This window comes from Numenius arquata, chromosome 4, assembly GCF_964106895.1.
Source record: "Numenius arquata chromosome 4, bNumArq3.hap1.1, whole genome shotgun sequence".
Classification (NCBI taxonomy): domain Eukaryota; kingdom Metazoa; phylum Chordata; class Aves; order Charadriiformes; family Scolopacidae; genus Numenius; species Numenius arquata.
In genome coordinates, this window is record NC_133579.1 from 61,135,009 (window position 1) to 61,151,300 (window position 16,292).

A 16,292-nucleotide genomic window follows, 5' to 3' on the forward strand; every position below is an offset into this window, starting at 1 on the left:
AAATGATATTCTATCAGTTATCACACTCTATCCTTACTGTACCAACAGGGTTTATGGGGCTCTGATACCTAGCCAAAACCATAATGCAGAAAAGAACTTAATCATGTGAATTCAGTCAGTGGTCATATTGGCATTATCCGGCATTTTTAGATCACCCCTCTAACCTAATTTTCATGTTTTATATAATGGCATTGAATTCCTTCTGCAGCCAGTATACAGCCCCCTCTAACACTCACAGCTCAAACCCATCCTCTCCACATATTCTTGCACTCAGCCCAGCTACAGTGGCCAGTAGCCACAGTGATGTTCAGCTTAAGTCTTCTGAAATCCAGTGCTCCTTCTCCCCTTTACTATCGCCCTGCAACCCTTCATAGCCCACCTGGTTCCCTCCAGCTCCAGCCAGGCAGAAATTACAAGATTCTCTTTGTCAGTAAAGAGATGTTAGGAAGAACTAAAGTTGTTCGGAAATACAGAGAGAAAGATCCAGCCTTTTGAAAATGCTATCTGGGCATTTTACAAACATTTTCACGTTTGCGCAGTAGCACACTGAACCTTAACTCTGTCATCTCCTTCATTATTTAACTCTACAGCTTTAATGGAACACTTTCTTAATGAGCCACAGTAGAAGAAGTAATTACTTTTGGCTGGGTATTTATTGATGGTAATTTAAATGTTGTTTTGTCCTTTGTCAGATTTGTGCATTAATTTAAAGCTCAGTTTGGTTTTGAAGTGTGAATTAATGGAAAAGGTAGTGAGAAAAGTTTCATGTCCATGGACTTTCTTGCTTAGTTGACAAGTTAAAATGGAGTGTTTATTCTAGCTGCTAGCACCTAAAAATCTTAACCTTGGCAGAGAAAGTCAAAGGTTTATCCTACAGTCACATGGATGTTAACAGCCGAAAGACTAATAGACTTTACACAGCTGTTACTGGAGAGAGATGTGGGGTTGTGTAGATGCACCTGAGGTTGTATTTGGGTTTGCAGTTTTATTTAGCCTGTGTAGGGAAGCTTCTGTGTTGGAGCTTAGAAATTCACATCTGTTAACCCTTGCTTAACATCAGTTAAAACCTTGGCATTGGGTGAGTGTTTTGTTGGATTACCTTTTCCCTCATACAGGTCTGATTAAATGGAAGTGGCTCTCATTCAGTTTTATTATAATGCTAGGTGTTTGGGGTGTATCACACTAGAGCAGTCTCCAATAAGTTAAGCAAACTGTACTAATAAAACCATAAACTGATCAAAAGAAATCCAGGGTCAGCATGCACAGCTGATGTGTGGTGGCTGCAAACAGAATTACTGCAATGCACAAGCTTGTAAATACTCCAGATCAGGCACAGGTCTGAGGTCTTGGATGAAATCTTTGCATCCTCCATCCTGTCTATCCACTGAAGTGTGTTTCTGTGGAATTAGGTTCTTCTGTAAAAACAGTATATAAATGTATATATATGTATGTATTTTTTTTTTAATTTCAATGCCATTCTTCCTCATGAAAGTTTTCCTAAGCAGGGGCTGTTTAAAGAAGCAGGTATGCAGTGTTGGTGGACTTGAAGTATTTCTTCTAGCCAACCGACAAAGTGCTTTGGAGGAAAGAGCTCTTTGGTGTCCTCTGCATCACGTCGGAGCGCTTTTGAGAAAGTGTCTATAGAAAAGGCAAATGCTGAATATCCAAAAATGCTGTTACGTTCACAGTCTCTTCCATGTACATATGCACACACACTGATTATACATAGCCAAACCATTTATCTTGTTGCAAATCGTGCTCTTCAGCCTACAGGCATCTGGTTTATGCGTGCTCTAGGTTTGCAAACTTAAAGTTGCAAACCCACTTGAAAATAAGACCTAATCCCTTGTGATTTGCCACTCTTTTTCTTTTGTCAGCTTTTTTAATTGCCAGCTTTTTAAGGCAAGCTTGAAAAAGAAGAAACCTGACAATGACTTTAGTTAATATAGTGATAAGTGCAAAGAGGCTGAATTTGAATGGACCTTGAACATGTGCTGTCAATGTTAGCAAGAGACTTTGTTAATATATAGTAATCCAAGATGACTATAAATTATAATCAGTCAGAGCTGTCAACAGGAAAAGAAAGAGATAATTTGCAAATGCTGTTGTGCTAGGTTTAGGAAGCGACGTGAGAAAAGACCGTCATTTGGTCTGTTCTGCAGTGGACTGAATGAAACCATGATGCTGCTAAAAACGCCAAATCTACTGAGAGTGAAACAAAGGAGAATCATTTATTAGGCCAGTTAAACAGTCCAAGTAATTATTTTGAATATAGTGATAAAAGTATATTTTCAACTTTGTATTTTGAACATACAAGTTTGCAGTGGCAATAAGTAAAAGTGTCGTGGTTTTGACCAGATTGACCAATCAGAATGACAGGTGGTCCCTCCCTCCCCCCTCTAAGGAAAAGAGAGGGGAGGAAGAGATAAAAGAGATTTATGAGTTTAGAAAAAACTAAACTACCGTAATGAAAATATTAATAAATAATGAAATAATAAATAATAAGAAGAAAAGAAAAAAAGAAAAAAAATTATACAGTATATACAAAACCGTGTCAAGCTCCCAGGATGATGATCACATCACCAGCAGGCACAGGGGAAAGTCCCAGGCTGGACTTGGTGATGGACAGGGGCTGGATTCCAGATCTGGAGCCAGGAATGCTCAGATCGGGATCAAAGGCAGACGAACAAACAGGGTCCTCCTTGGACATCGGCCATTGAAGGAAGAGAGTTGACCCTCTCATCCCCCAGCTTTTATACTGGGCATGATGCTGATGGGATGGAATACCCTGTTGGTCAGTTTTGTGTCACCTGTTCTGTCCATTCCTCCCTACAGGTGTGACCCCTCTACGCTTTTCCACTTCTGATCTTCCAATGGGGCAAATAACAAATTTACCTGACCTTGGTTCTTATAGAAATAAGTATAAGCAAGAGCCTCTCTGCCTACCATTCCTTGGTATAATCAGGTCTTATCACTTTGAGAGTGAACAGTTTCTGAACAATATGCTGTTAATTTCAGAGTTTAGTTAGTTAGAAGAGGCCCAGCTAAAAAGGTAAAATTACTGAACAGAAAATTAGTTCTGTTTTACCTCAAACCAGGACAAAAAGACACCTTTTTAAAGATACTAAAGTGCTTGTTGCATGGAGGTATTTTCACATACATGGGATTTTCTGAAGTTTTAAATAGCCTGGTTCCTATTTAAATTGATGGGAACTCCTGATGTGATTTTGGAAATTCTTCTAGTGCCTCACAGCATGCTTGGTCCTTAAATATGTTTAAAAATCCACCCTAAATGACAGAACTAATATTATTTAACCCACTTATTTACTACCTGAGGGGAATAACTTATAACTTTCCTTTGGATTTGGTGTTTAGGGCTAATATTCGCAGAGGTCTCAGTCACTATACAGGTGTCAGAGACTACCAGGAGAAGTATCCTGGAGAAGAAGCAGTGGTGCACTTGGGGTGATTTGGCATGTGGTCAAAGAGAGGAGAGTTAGGAGGTGCTGGCCTCCTACATGTGAGGGATGGGGACTTCTGGGTCCTACTGAACAAAGAGAGGAAAACCAAAGACAGCCCAAAACAGGACCAGCAAGGCTTTTGGGCAAGGGGCAATAGCAGGGTCATGTTGGGGAAGCAGTTTTTTCAGTCCCGTTTCGAGGGCAGGCTGTGATTTCAGTAGCTGGTTCTGTTGAACCAACTGTAGTAGCCTCCAGTGTGTCCCTGGCAATACCTTCACTTGTTTTTTCCTCTTGCTCCAGTCTCTCCAGCTCTTGTATTGATTATTTCTTATTATTATTCTTCAGTTCTTCCCATTCTCTCTACCCTGGAAATGTTTCAAAAGCTTTTCTAAAGTGAATAATTCACTTGCTGTGCTACCATGACATAGGATGTTTCATTTATGCAGTTACTGTTAATTTAAATCAATCAGCTGTTAATTTAAATTCCATTAAAAGCATATCTAGCAGTATAACTACAACTAAGAAATATTCTTAAATTCTACCACTTCTTCTAGCAAAAATAGTTTGTGCACAGACAATGACAATGGAAATTAAAAATGTTAAATGTGTTTGATTAAAGTTATGGCCCAAAGGACTATAATAGCTTATCCACAATTAAAACTGAAGATGACTTCCCATTTTAATAAAAAAACAAAGAAAACCCTTTGTCTTAGTGTTTTCCAAACCGCATCATTGGAAGTCAGGGATATCTGGGAAATCCTGTGAAAGCAGAGTGTATAAAAGCATATTATTGAAGTATTTTCTTTTGTTGTCCTTGTGGGAAGTATGTTATAGAGAGGAGGAGTTGTAAGATTATGGAGCCTCAGGCAGGGTTTGCAGAAGCAAAGGAAAGTTTGAGGAATAGGGTGTTAGGAAGAGGCAGGGTTCAGGAAGGGGGTGGAGAGGCTCAGACCTGCAGAGTTGTACAGCTCCCTGTACTGGCAGCAATACTCAGTCCTGTTCGCCCCTTTATTTCAAGCAGTAAAGCCCAAGCCACTTTTGGAAGGTGCCTGAAATGACAGACAAGAGCCATACGACAACTGCTGGGAAGTGTTGGATCTCTGTATCTTCATTTCCTCTCTTCTTTGGAGAGTGGTATTTTCATGGCTCGTGCACGTCCTTGACTTTCCCACCAAGCTCACATCATCTCCCATGGAGGCATGCTCACCAACAAGTGGACAGCACTGCTTAATAACTGTCAGAGTAGTTATTTGCATCTCATTGGTCATTTACCAGGAAACTTTACAGAGCCTACACGACTTTGAAATACCTTAAGAAAATATATTTGCTTAAGCACAAGAGGGGAAGAACTGCAGGCTGTCTCATATGGAAATCCCCCTGATGTTTGGGGAGTCCTTTGGTGGGAGATAAAGGGAAGTTTTGATTGGTCATTGTTACTACTATTTACTTAGTGTATCTTAGCTGAATTTTCTTTAATTTGTGCATGTCTTGAACTAAAAAAAAACACCTTTGTGAAGAGTTGTCATCTTGTGACTGTACTTCACAGCACAGAGTTGTGTGCTCTGACTTAAGCAGACAAGGATTTTATTGATGACACTGTAGTATAGTCAACACACGGGCCTCTATGTAAAGGAAGTAGTTAATCAAGGATATATCTAATTATTCATTTGTTAGCAGCCTGATTTGTTCTAATACTTTCTTGGATGTGAGTTATGGTCAGATATTGAAGATGATGACGACCGTAGGGTGCCTGGGAATACAAAGCACTTTCACCACGCTGGCTTCAATATGTTGTCATGTTATAATTATTCATTGTCACTAACCTGTTTAAATATTTGAGAACAAAGTGGTGTGGTTATCTAAAATTTTGTGCAAGAAAAGACAACTCTGAAGATCTCTTTTAAGTGCTGCTGTTGGCATCTGCAGTCCCCTTTGATCCCAACCACATATCCGCATAGTAGCTCTGAGGATCTGTGAACCATTTCTCCCTTTCTCCCTGTTTCAGATTGCGGCTGATGCTCGTTAGAAGAGTTCAGAACATCTCTTTGAAGAAACATGGTGGTGACAGTGGCTGATCAAAACCCAAATGCTCGAAAACCTTGGAGGGGAGGAAATCCATATGTTAGAATCCTGTCACAGCTTGAATCTGTTATTGGAGGAAAAATAGGCTAATGTATAGGGCCCTGGTTGGAAATCAGAAAAACAGGATCCAGTGCCCAATTTCCCGTCTAACCACAGAATGACTGTTTCATTCTCCCTGTTCCTTAGCTCTCTGGGTGAAAATCAGTCTTTTCTTTCTCACAGAGGCATCGTTAAGTGTTGAGATATCCAGGTTCACTCTGATGATGGTAGGAGCTCAGATGGGTGTGATTGGAAACATGAGGTGTGGATGTCCTCTGGTGTGTGAGTGATTCAGACCCAAATGATGTCTGTTGGTAGGACAGGGGATGGTGGTTGTCTTGCTGCTTGTAACTCCTGAGAGTTACGTTGGTGTCGGAGCAAAGAGTGAGGTAATTTACCAAGGCACAGAGTAGCCACATGGAAGACAGCACTGACCCTTTGGAATTATTTGCAGCAACATCAGCTCATCTCAGTATGCAATTATAATACATCCCTAATCTGGAGAGTTGGTGTGGGAAAGCAGCTCTTACTCCATGGATTATAGAGATTCCCAGCAGGTCTCTGTTTTTTACTTCTCACAAGGTAAAGAGGATGTGATCTGGGAACTCCTACTCCTGCTGCAGCATTGGCCTAATGATTTACTAATTTACAGCTTCTGTAAAATGCTGTTGATGGCATCAAATCTACAAAATCATGTTTCAGGGCACAGTCTGGACCAATGCGGATGCATTTTCATATGTGCCTGTGAAGGAATGGGCATAGTCTGAGTCTAGAAATTGAGAATGATTTCATACTATTGATGAATAACTTGGAAATGAGTATTAGGTATCACTGGTGGGAGGAAAACACAGAAGTCAACACTGTCATTTTCAGAGTGGTTTCTATAAAATTAACCTTGCAATTGACATTATATATAATTTTTTCCCTCTTCGCAGGGGGATCTGAAGGGCAAATACTAAAAAACCTTTCTAATGATAGTGCTTAATTGTGCAGAGTGCTTCTGGCATGAAACTAATTCAAAGGAAGAGTCTATAATATCCATACGCTTCTGTTCTTGGAAAGAGTTTCTCCAATTGCCAGGGGCACTGTCTGGCTGCCCAAATGAAGTGATCCCCTAGGAGCTTTGGATCTCAGTCCAGGCAGCCAGCGTGGAGTCCTCACCTTGCCAAGCAGTGCTCCCCACGGCCATGGTTACTGCTGAATGAAGCCAAGGTTACTACTGAATGACCTGCATAGGGAAATAAATGGGCTTTCATGTGAGCTTTTTGACAGTGCCACCTTTAGGGCTGCTCTAAGAAGAGTAGACTGTGCAAAAATATTGATACATGTGATAAAAATAACTTGTAATTTCTGTTTTTAGGGAAGGGATCGAATACTTCTTTGCAGAGTCCAGCCTCATAGGGCCCTGAATCCAAAACTGAGGCCTCTTGGACCTTTCGTGATGCAAACAGTAATTTAAAATATACATCTGGCACAGTGCAAAGGGAGAACATCCAACATCTGTCACATTCCATTATCTTGCCTTGCTGCTATTAGGCTATTATTAGTATTTAAACTAAATATATCTTCCTGCAGGCTGCTAACCATAATACCTCATTCAAGTACCCATTCCTTTTATTGCCACAAACTGTTCTGAACATCACGTAAATGAAACTGGAACATCACTTGATGGACTGTTATCATATTTTATTGCTTTATTTTATTTTAAATGGGAGGAAACAAAACTTGCCAAATGTTGTCGTATGGTTTGAAGAAAATGAAGTGGATTTCCCTATCGTTTTGGGCGAGGGAAGTGAACAGAGGCTTTTCTAATGGAGATCAGCTGCAAGCATTTGGTTCCACACTAACAAGGGCCCATATGCTGTCACTGGTGTATCTGGTGTATAGGTTTTGTCTTGGGGCTGTAAGACTCTAGAATGATGGCTTTTTTTTGGTGTTGTTTTTTTTTAAACTGTCTTTTATAATTAATTATCTGCCTCCTCTATCTCTTCAAAGCCAAGTGAAATAAAGACGTCGTAAGAGACTAGAATTACTCTAAGCAAGAAGTTAGCTTAGAAATGTTTCCCTCCCAAGTTGAATGCTGTGTTTCCACTGGGAGCTCTGCCCAGCAGTTAGAAAAAACTGCCCAAACCCTCGAGAAGCCCTTTGAAAAATGAGTCATGTTTTTAATTCACATCAGCACAGATCGCAGCTGCTTGCCCAGGCCCGAGAGCGGTTCCCTTCCCTATGCTGCCACGAAGGATGCTCATGAAGCAGCCAGCCTGCGTCACAGTTTGGCAGGCGCTCGTGCTATGTCTGTGCCCATACATCAAGCAGTGCCCCATTACATTCCTAGATCCTGGGACAGCACAGTTGAATGCAGTGGTCTCAGGCATTATTTTGGCCAGGTAGTGCCATCTCAAATGGTTCCTGAGACGGGTGGCCGCTAGTGCAGACCAGCAGCAGTCCTGGGGATTGAGAGAGCAGTGGTGTGGACGTGAGCTTTCCCTGCCTGGGGGTTCAGTCCCAGAGAGCAGTCCAAACAACATTTAATTTTGAAGCAGGGAAAGTGAGGGTCCTGCAGCCCTAGGCATGTCTGCAGGGGCTGTCCCACCACCCCAGCTCTATGAGCTAGAGGGTAGCCACAGTGCTAGACTAGAAAGCCTAGGAAGAGCATCATGATAATGCAACTGTGCAGCTTCTAGTGTCTGAGCTGTGGTGTTCAGAGTTCCACCGAATATCTCAAAAGTGCCTGGAAATGACCTTTCAATTGCTTGTATCTGAGGCTCTTGATTTTTTTGCTGGAGGAGTCCCCCGGCACAGAGTAGAATAAGTTATTGGAAATTGGCCATATATCAGTCTGACAGTGAAGAACTGAAGCGAAGTGTATCAGTCTGATAGAAAAGATGCAGAGACCTTGTCCTGAGTGTGACCATCTGCGCGGTGCAAAAAGGGGGATGTGGTTCTGGAGCTGCCGTAGCAGTTCTCCCCTCTCCCCAAAATTGCTCTGAGCTGAGCTGCCCTCTCAGCTCAGGCAAGTTACTCCTATACACAGCAGCTACTTGGTTTTAAGCTAATCCTATCTTCTAGTTGACATTATTTATTTATTGGTTTACATTATTTATTATAGTACTGTACTTGTTAAATATGAAAACAGTACCAATATGTTAGGGGTTACACTTTCTGCCCTGTGCAAGGCACCTTTTTACGTATGAGCAAAGACCCATGATGACCCAGAGCAGATCAGCTACCCAGGTCCCTCCCAAATGGCTTTCCTGGGGCCGTGGCTGGCAAGGGCAGCTCTTACCTGCTTTTCAGTGCCACGATCACAAGCCTGCACCCACAGTCGTGCTGGCCTGCATGGGCGTGCTAGCTGGAGGGAGCAGTCACACAGCGTTACAGGCCGATGACACCGAGTTGCGATGTCCCACCTGGCTTTCCCAGCTCGAGCATCAGCAGCCGCGACCTCTCAGCTTGAGCTCCTCGGGGCTCAGCCAGGTCTGGGCTGCTGGCATCCCACAGGAAGGATGGAGGCTTTGGAGCTTGTGTGTGAGCTGGCTGAGACAGAAAATTTGAGCTCTGATTTGGGCCAACAGTGCAACAAAGACAAGCCTTGCATTACAGGCGTGCTGTTGCTCTGGAAACTTGAAGCCTCCCATAAGCAATGCAATTACTAGCTGGTTATCACTTGTGCTGCACCAAGGAGGAGATTTTCTTAATTTAGAGAAGGCTAAGAACATAGAAATAGATTTCTTTTAACTAATAGCCTTTAAAGAAACCACATTTCTTTCTCTGTGATCACTGTAGGACCTACTTCCAGAAGGCAAATGTATAAAATCTTTTCTATCAGCCTCTAAACATTTCCTGTAGAAAGAAAAATGATTACTTTCTTTTCTGAGTTACCTCATCTTGAGCTGGCATGGAAACTTGTTTAGCGCACAGTAGCAGCTGCATCTCTTCAGCTTAAATTGATATACAACTGCTGCTTACCTCAGCTCTTCTCCTGACTTGTTAACAAAATGTTTATTGCAATGGGCACCTCTTAAATCCAAACGTTAAATGGTGTTTGGGAAGAACTCATGTCCCCTTTCCTCCTGGCTGAATTAGTTCCCTAAAGGAACTAATCCGTAAGGCTATTAGCCATGACATTAAGGACAGGTGTTGAAAAATATTCTCTTTGGAGGATGAAGGAGTGTTTCGTTCCTGAAGTATGAAAGAAAAGGCTCAGCTATAAGACAAGAGGGTTTTTCATTTTTTTTAAGCTGCTACAGTTCTTGATGTCTAAAAGTCCCTTTGTAGACTTGCTGTCCAGTGCAGTGTGCCTTCTGAGACCCTGCTTTTTCCTAAAATATCCGTGTTTGGGTTGGCACTGTTTGAGGCATCATTTAAAGCAAAGGTGAATGAAACCGAGTGGCGCCTACCAAATGTCCATAAGCCGCAAAGAACCATAGGAAATGTGTTTTGTTTCCCAGAGCCTGAAGAGGCCACAAGGCAGAAAACCCTTTGGTGGCAGCTCTGCCACAAGAAGTGGGTACGGCAGCAGTGGGGAAGCCTCACAGATGGCTGAGGATGGGAGAAGACATCTGCCCACACTCCCTGCAGCTGCCCTACCCAGGAGGAAGATGTCCACCAGGGTGGGATGGGTGTGAGGGCACTTGGCTTTCAGGCACGAAACAGCTTCTGAGCCTACTGCAGCAAGGGACGATCTCTGACATTTATTTTTAGAGGGTGCTTAGGGACTTAGAAGACTCACCCCTGTGTGCAAATTAGTGAGGGAAAAGCAGTCCGAGTTCAGCCGCTTCTACAATGGGATGCTGCTGGGAACAGTGTTTGTATTTTCAGATTTAAATAATCTGGCAGTCCCTGCTGTGGCCTCATGCTATTTGGGCCTAGCCCAATTTTATTGAAAAGTGTTGTTGAAAAGACATATTTTGCACACTGGTCAGAGCAGACCTCATCAGAGTTACTTTAAATAAGATTTCAGAACTTCTTTTTCCCACTAGTTTTGTTCTCTCCAGGATATTTTCCAGTCCTATTCTCCAATATTTGCTAGCAATCTTAACAGCTGTTCTTTCCTTAATTATTATCATTGGTCATCTTGCTGCTTTGTTTTTTGGTGGGTTTTTTTTGGTTGTTTTTTTTTTTTTTCTGTTCCAAAGCAAAAGGTGACAACCAGGCCCCTGTATCTCAAAAATACACTTTTTCCTCCCCCTTCAGGAAAACATGAAGAGTTAAAACAGAAACTCAGGTGTGTTGGGCATACAGCTTTATAATGGATAGATTGTTTAGATTAATATCGTCCTAAACTTGTGAAGTGTAACTCCCATCTGATAACACACAGCACATTCTGCAGTTGTAAATAATACTTGAAACTATTCATATTTTTCTAGTTTTCTGGTTTCTTTACTCAGTTGCAATGGCTTTTATGAGCTCATGGAGCTCACCATTTGAGATATCCACTGGCACAGGGGCAGAAATGGCAGCTCCTACAAGCTTCGAAAGGGCCTCCAACACTTGAAAGAGCACTCTTCTGTTAATTTAGCCCCTTCTGTTAATTTGCCAAGGTTTAAAGCTGAGCTGGCCTAACAGAAAAGCTTTCTGCTTCCATGCAGTTCTTTGCACAAAGAACAAACATAAATCAATTGCTAGACAACAATGTAAGCCAGAGTTAGGACTACTAATGCATGTTTATTAATTTAAAGCATTGTAACCTAAATCCAGATCAAATATTTGAAAATGGAGAGCCCGATAAAGATCTACATATGGACTCCCCTTTACCCTTTGATCCTTTCCTAACCTTAACCTATCATACAGACATTTTGGCATCCATTCATTGTACCTTATGTGACCCTAAAGGTCATGACCTACCTGCTAAACCCACAGTCTTTCAGTTCATCCTCACTTATGAGTTACCTCAATCAGTGTTTAATTTTCGTTGTTCAAGACACCAGACAACGTACATGGAGGGACACGGGCTGACAGCTCACCAGCCAATACCAGCTGAGGATGGTATGAGGACCTCTCTTCCTCTCATCATCTCTTTGCAGCACTCACGTGCTCGCAGCCAGATACCTCTCTACTTTTTATCATTCCGAAGAAATTTGGTTCTTTCTCTGAGACCCCACTGGAGGTCACAAACTCCAGCTGAAGGCATCTACACAGGCCGGACGCAGCACTGTGTCTTTTGTACTGGTGTCATTGTTACCCAATAGATGTGGGGAAATCTGCAGAGGGGCAGAAGGCCGGGGGGCAGCACAGGTGTGCCCGCAACCCAGCTTGTATGGATTACAAGATGCATCTTTGCTACTGTTGTTATCTGTGACAGCTGAATGCAGGCTAAAGGTAGACTTTTACCTCGTGTTGGCTATTTCCACCTTTACTGGCCTCTCACTTACTCTTTACATGAAGAATTGAGATTGATGTAACTGCCCTTCTAGTTCACTAACTCACAGCCTGTACAGAGCAGATTTTGCTGTTTCTCTTTTACAGTCAAAGATTTACTTTTCCCAGTTTCAAACAGAAAAAGCATTACTAGCAAAAATAAAATGAAAAGCAAATACCATGAAAAGACTCAGAGAAAATATATTAATGATATGATATATTAATATTTATTTAATTGCTGCCATTTCAGGTCAGTTTCCCTTAATAGTTAATACTGTTAACTTCAAATAAACTATATGCTATAATTGTTCACACGTAAGTATATCCTTGATAGGGTGGAGATGGTGGCCAGGGTTGGAACAGAGTTGGAATTGTTTGTGAATTTGTGAATACTGGGACTAACTTCACTTTTAGCTGTTTGCTTTTGCAAGGAGAGCGGTCCAGTCATGTTGTTGAATTAATATTTATAACCCTTTTTTAAAGGGTTCTGATCTGGGAAATCATCATTGCATATTTTTAGATGAGATTTCTGAGTAAAGAAAGTAGTGGTTTGGTATGTGCAAATAAGATGATGTTACTATTTTTCAACTGTCCCTACTTGCAGTGGAGAAAGTAAGTTCAGCAAGCGAAAGGAAAAAATTGAGCTTTCATGGCAAATACTGTTTTTAGCCTCCTTCGATCTTTGAACTAAGATTATACTCAACCACTCTCTCCATTTCACAAGCAGACCTTGGAAACCAGTACACTAAAATTAGGAGGCATGTTTGCATTTTCAGCCTCTCCAAGCGCAGGACTGAAAATAGTCCATTCCAGCTATGTCATTATTGTACAACATAGCGTTTTTGAGGGTTTTTTAGAAAGCAAACGTCATTCTTCATTACTTACAGCTCTTCCACGTTGCTTTAAAAAAATACCTGCCTTTGCTTCGCAAAACAAGTGTGAAGACAGAAGCTGCCCTTACTGCAGTGTCCTTGCTGACCCTTAAGTGCAGGAGCCTGGGTTTGTTGCAGGCTCTTCAGCAGCCGATGGTTCAGCTGGAGGGAAGGTGGGAATGCAAACTTATAAAAGCCAAATGTCTTTTCTGTTTTCAAGAGCTGGAGAAGGGATCCCTAGAATAGTAAGTTCTATGCTATATTCGAAAGTATTACTACTCCTGAAAAAAATTAGACTCAAGGTATATCATAGAATGGTTAGGGTTGGAAGGGACTTTAAAGATCATCGAGTTCCAACCCCCCTGGGATGGGCAGGGACACCTCCCACTAGACCAGGTGGTCTATCATTCTGCTAGAGCTGTGTAATCCTGGTACCTGGGAAGGTGTACACCTAAGAGCATTGACAAAGGTTTTGCTTCATGAATCCAGATGAGATGGTGTGTTTTAAGGCATAGTAATGGAATGCCTCTATTTTTCTGTTTGGTTGTGGTTTTTTTTTATTCTGAAAGCTTCCAACTAAAGTTAAATTACCTTTTTATCATTTCAGTGTTTCATATGCCCATAACTGCTCCTTATAACTTGCACAAGTTGAAGCAACTAAAAAACTTAATTTGCTTAAATAAGAGCAAGGAAGATGGCCGAAACCCCAACCAATCCTTTGTGACTAGAAACAGGTAGCCCAGATTTTAATTGCATACAATCTAAACACTGGCACCGCCAGAAGAAATTAACTGCTGTAGTTAATCCTTGCTGGCACCATGCCACACCTTGGAACGGGAGTCTTGTGGGGTACGGGCTCTGTTCATGGTAGTATGTTCCCCACAAAGCACTGAGCAGGTGCAGCACTTTTGAATAGACTGAAGTTTGCCTTATGGGCAGAAAATTAAATAAGGATTTTTCTGGTGGAGGTAGAGGACGTCTCTGAATTATTAGGGTTTTTTTTAATTTATTTCAGAGAAAAAGAAAAAAAAGGGTTTATTGCTAACTTGCCAAGGAGGGAAAACTTCCAGGAATAGACCCGAATTTCTCCACTTTGCCACCAGATGTCCGTCATGAGCAGGGAAAGCTGATGACCTGAGCGATACCCAGAAGCCTGTAAGAACTTTTGACGATATGACAGTGAAAGGAAAGTCTGAGTGAAAGTAAATGTTAACGCAGAGTTTTGGATGGCGGATATGCTACGAAGGCTCCTTGGCAAGTGGAAAGTTCTGCCAGTAGCACGACAATATATGTTTAATTAACTCTTAAAACATGTGTGTCAGCCTGCAGCAGCTGCTGAACACAGAGCCTTTGCGTTCCTCCAGAAACGTTGCGCTCCTCCAGAGACTTAGGTATTCAGCTCTCTGCCAAAGTCTTAAAATCCTTTGACTTTTCAGGCAGCAGGAGTATCTGAAATCTGTTGCTGTAGGTGACCTCTGTAAGAAGACAATTCTTTCACCCCTCAACGAGTTGCTGAGTGATGCAGTGACTTTCATAGGTCTGATAACGTTGGCCGAAACCTATAGCAAAGCATTCACATCTACAGGCGAGAGGCATTCCCAGGGATAGGTAGTGTACATCTTTGGGAAGTACTGCTGAAAAAAGTGAAAGACTTAAGTTAAACTTAACAAAAGGTGCAATGACTTCCTAAGGAGGGTGTTAGCTTCCTAGCTACACATGGGAACTACCTTCAGCATAAGGCAACTTCACAGGGAATTACTGGAAGGTTTGCTGTGTGTCCCTGTCCCCAGATGGCATCAAACTCATACCCAGATGCTGCCAGCCGTTATTACAGCTGCTATTTATTGCAGTAACCCCTACGCAAATGGCAGTATTTCAAATATTTTTCTTTCAGAATAAAAACGTATAGGTGATACACATTTGAGCATCTGAAGAGCAGAAACGCCCCTCAGCTGCCCAGGAGTTTAACAGTGTCTGTTGCTAAATGTGCAACATCTCTGACTGGGTTCAAGAGGAGCTGGGGACACTTTGGATGCAAGGGTTCATTCTTCGGAGATAACTGTATAATAGAACGCTTCCCTCTGTCACTGTCAAAACAGGAAGCGGAGGCTACAAAGCTCTGCTGGAGAGAGCGACATGAACTACATCCGAACAGGCTCAGAAACTGGGAAGTGAATGGCACAGAAGTGGCTACTCTCCTCCCTCACCACCTGCAGGATAAATACCTGTCTGGGAAATGGCCCTCACTGACATCAGGGCTCCTGTACTTCCTCCCAGCCTCCAAATGTCCTTCCTAAAGTGACTATAAAACACCTCCTTGGCAGGCTAGGAGGAATGGAGGATAGCTTGTGCATCAGCCTCTCCCTCCAGGAGTCTGGGTTTTCCCGGTGGGAGCCCACCCCGCCTTGCAGAAGGAAAGGGGTGTTGCTCATCTCCTCTCTGGGAATGAGCCCTCCCCTCCCTGTTTAATCAAACCAGCCACATCGTGCTAAGCTGTGAAAAGCGGATACATTAATCAGCAGAACAAAAGTTTCCCTGGACGTTGCCTTCCCCACTCAGGGGATGATGCAGACCTCTCTCATGAAGGTAGTGGGGTCCAGTATAGCAAAAGGAGCACGTTGGGTCCATGCTGTCACATGCACCTTCATGTCCAAGTTCTGAGTATCTTCACAAACTGAAAATGAGGGAACAGTTGCAAAAGCAACTTCCATCCTCTTCCCTCCCACCCCATGGTATCTATGCTCAAATTTCCTTAAAGATGCATTTTTTTCCTTCCAAAACCAGCTTTTAAACACCCAGCATTACGGTGTTACTTGACTGGTGCAGTTAAACCACCCATCTGTAACCTTACTTTAACACAAGTGAATGCTTGCTGTAACCTCCACTTCTGAAAATAACATATTCTGTCTTGAATATTCTCAGCTGTGTCTCTGGGAAACTGAATATGAGTTTATTGCCAGATTCTGATTCTAATAAAGTTAATGGAAATTTTGCCAGTGACTTCAAATGGTCCAGATATTATTCTCAGGGCCAACTCCTATGAAATTATCCCAGTTCAAACCCAGAGCCATTGCACTGATTTCAGCGGGGCTAGCCTGGCTTTACTCATCCAACCCGAGCAAGATCCATGAAGTCAGAGACCAGCATATGGGAGAGCTGCTCCTTACTCAACCTAACCGCCGTTATGAGTGTTTTGGGTGGTTGGATTCCCCCACCCCCCCTTTATGAAAGGGCTGAAATCAGAGCTGCAGCCTTTACTGTAGGAAGGAGTATGTTCTTTAATACCAGTATAACATGTTTCACAGCGCACATTGGTACTTCATCCATCAGGGCTGGGGAGGAGTACCCGTTCCTAGCCATTTACCAACGTCCCGTGCTCAGTTGTGCGAGGTATTCCAGAAAAAGCTGTAGGATGCTGCAAACCGTTAAAATTAACTGTGCGGCTTCTTCAGATTTAGAATAGGTAGTACTGCGCCGA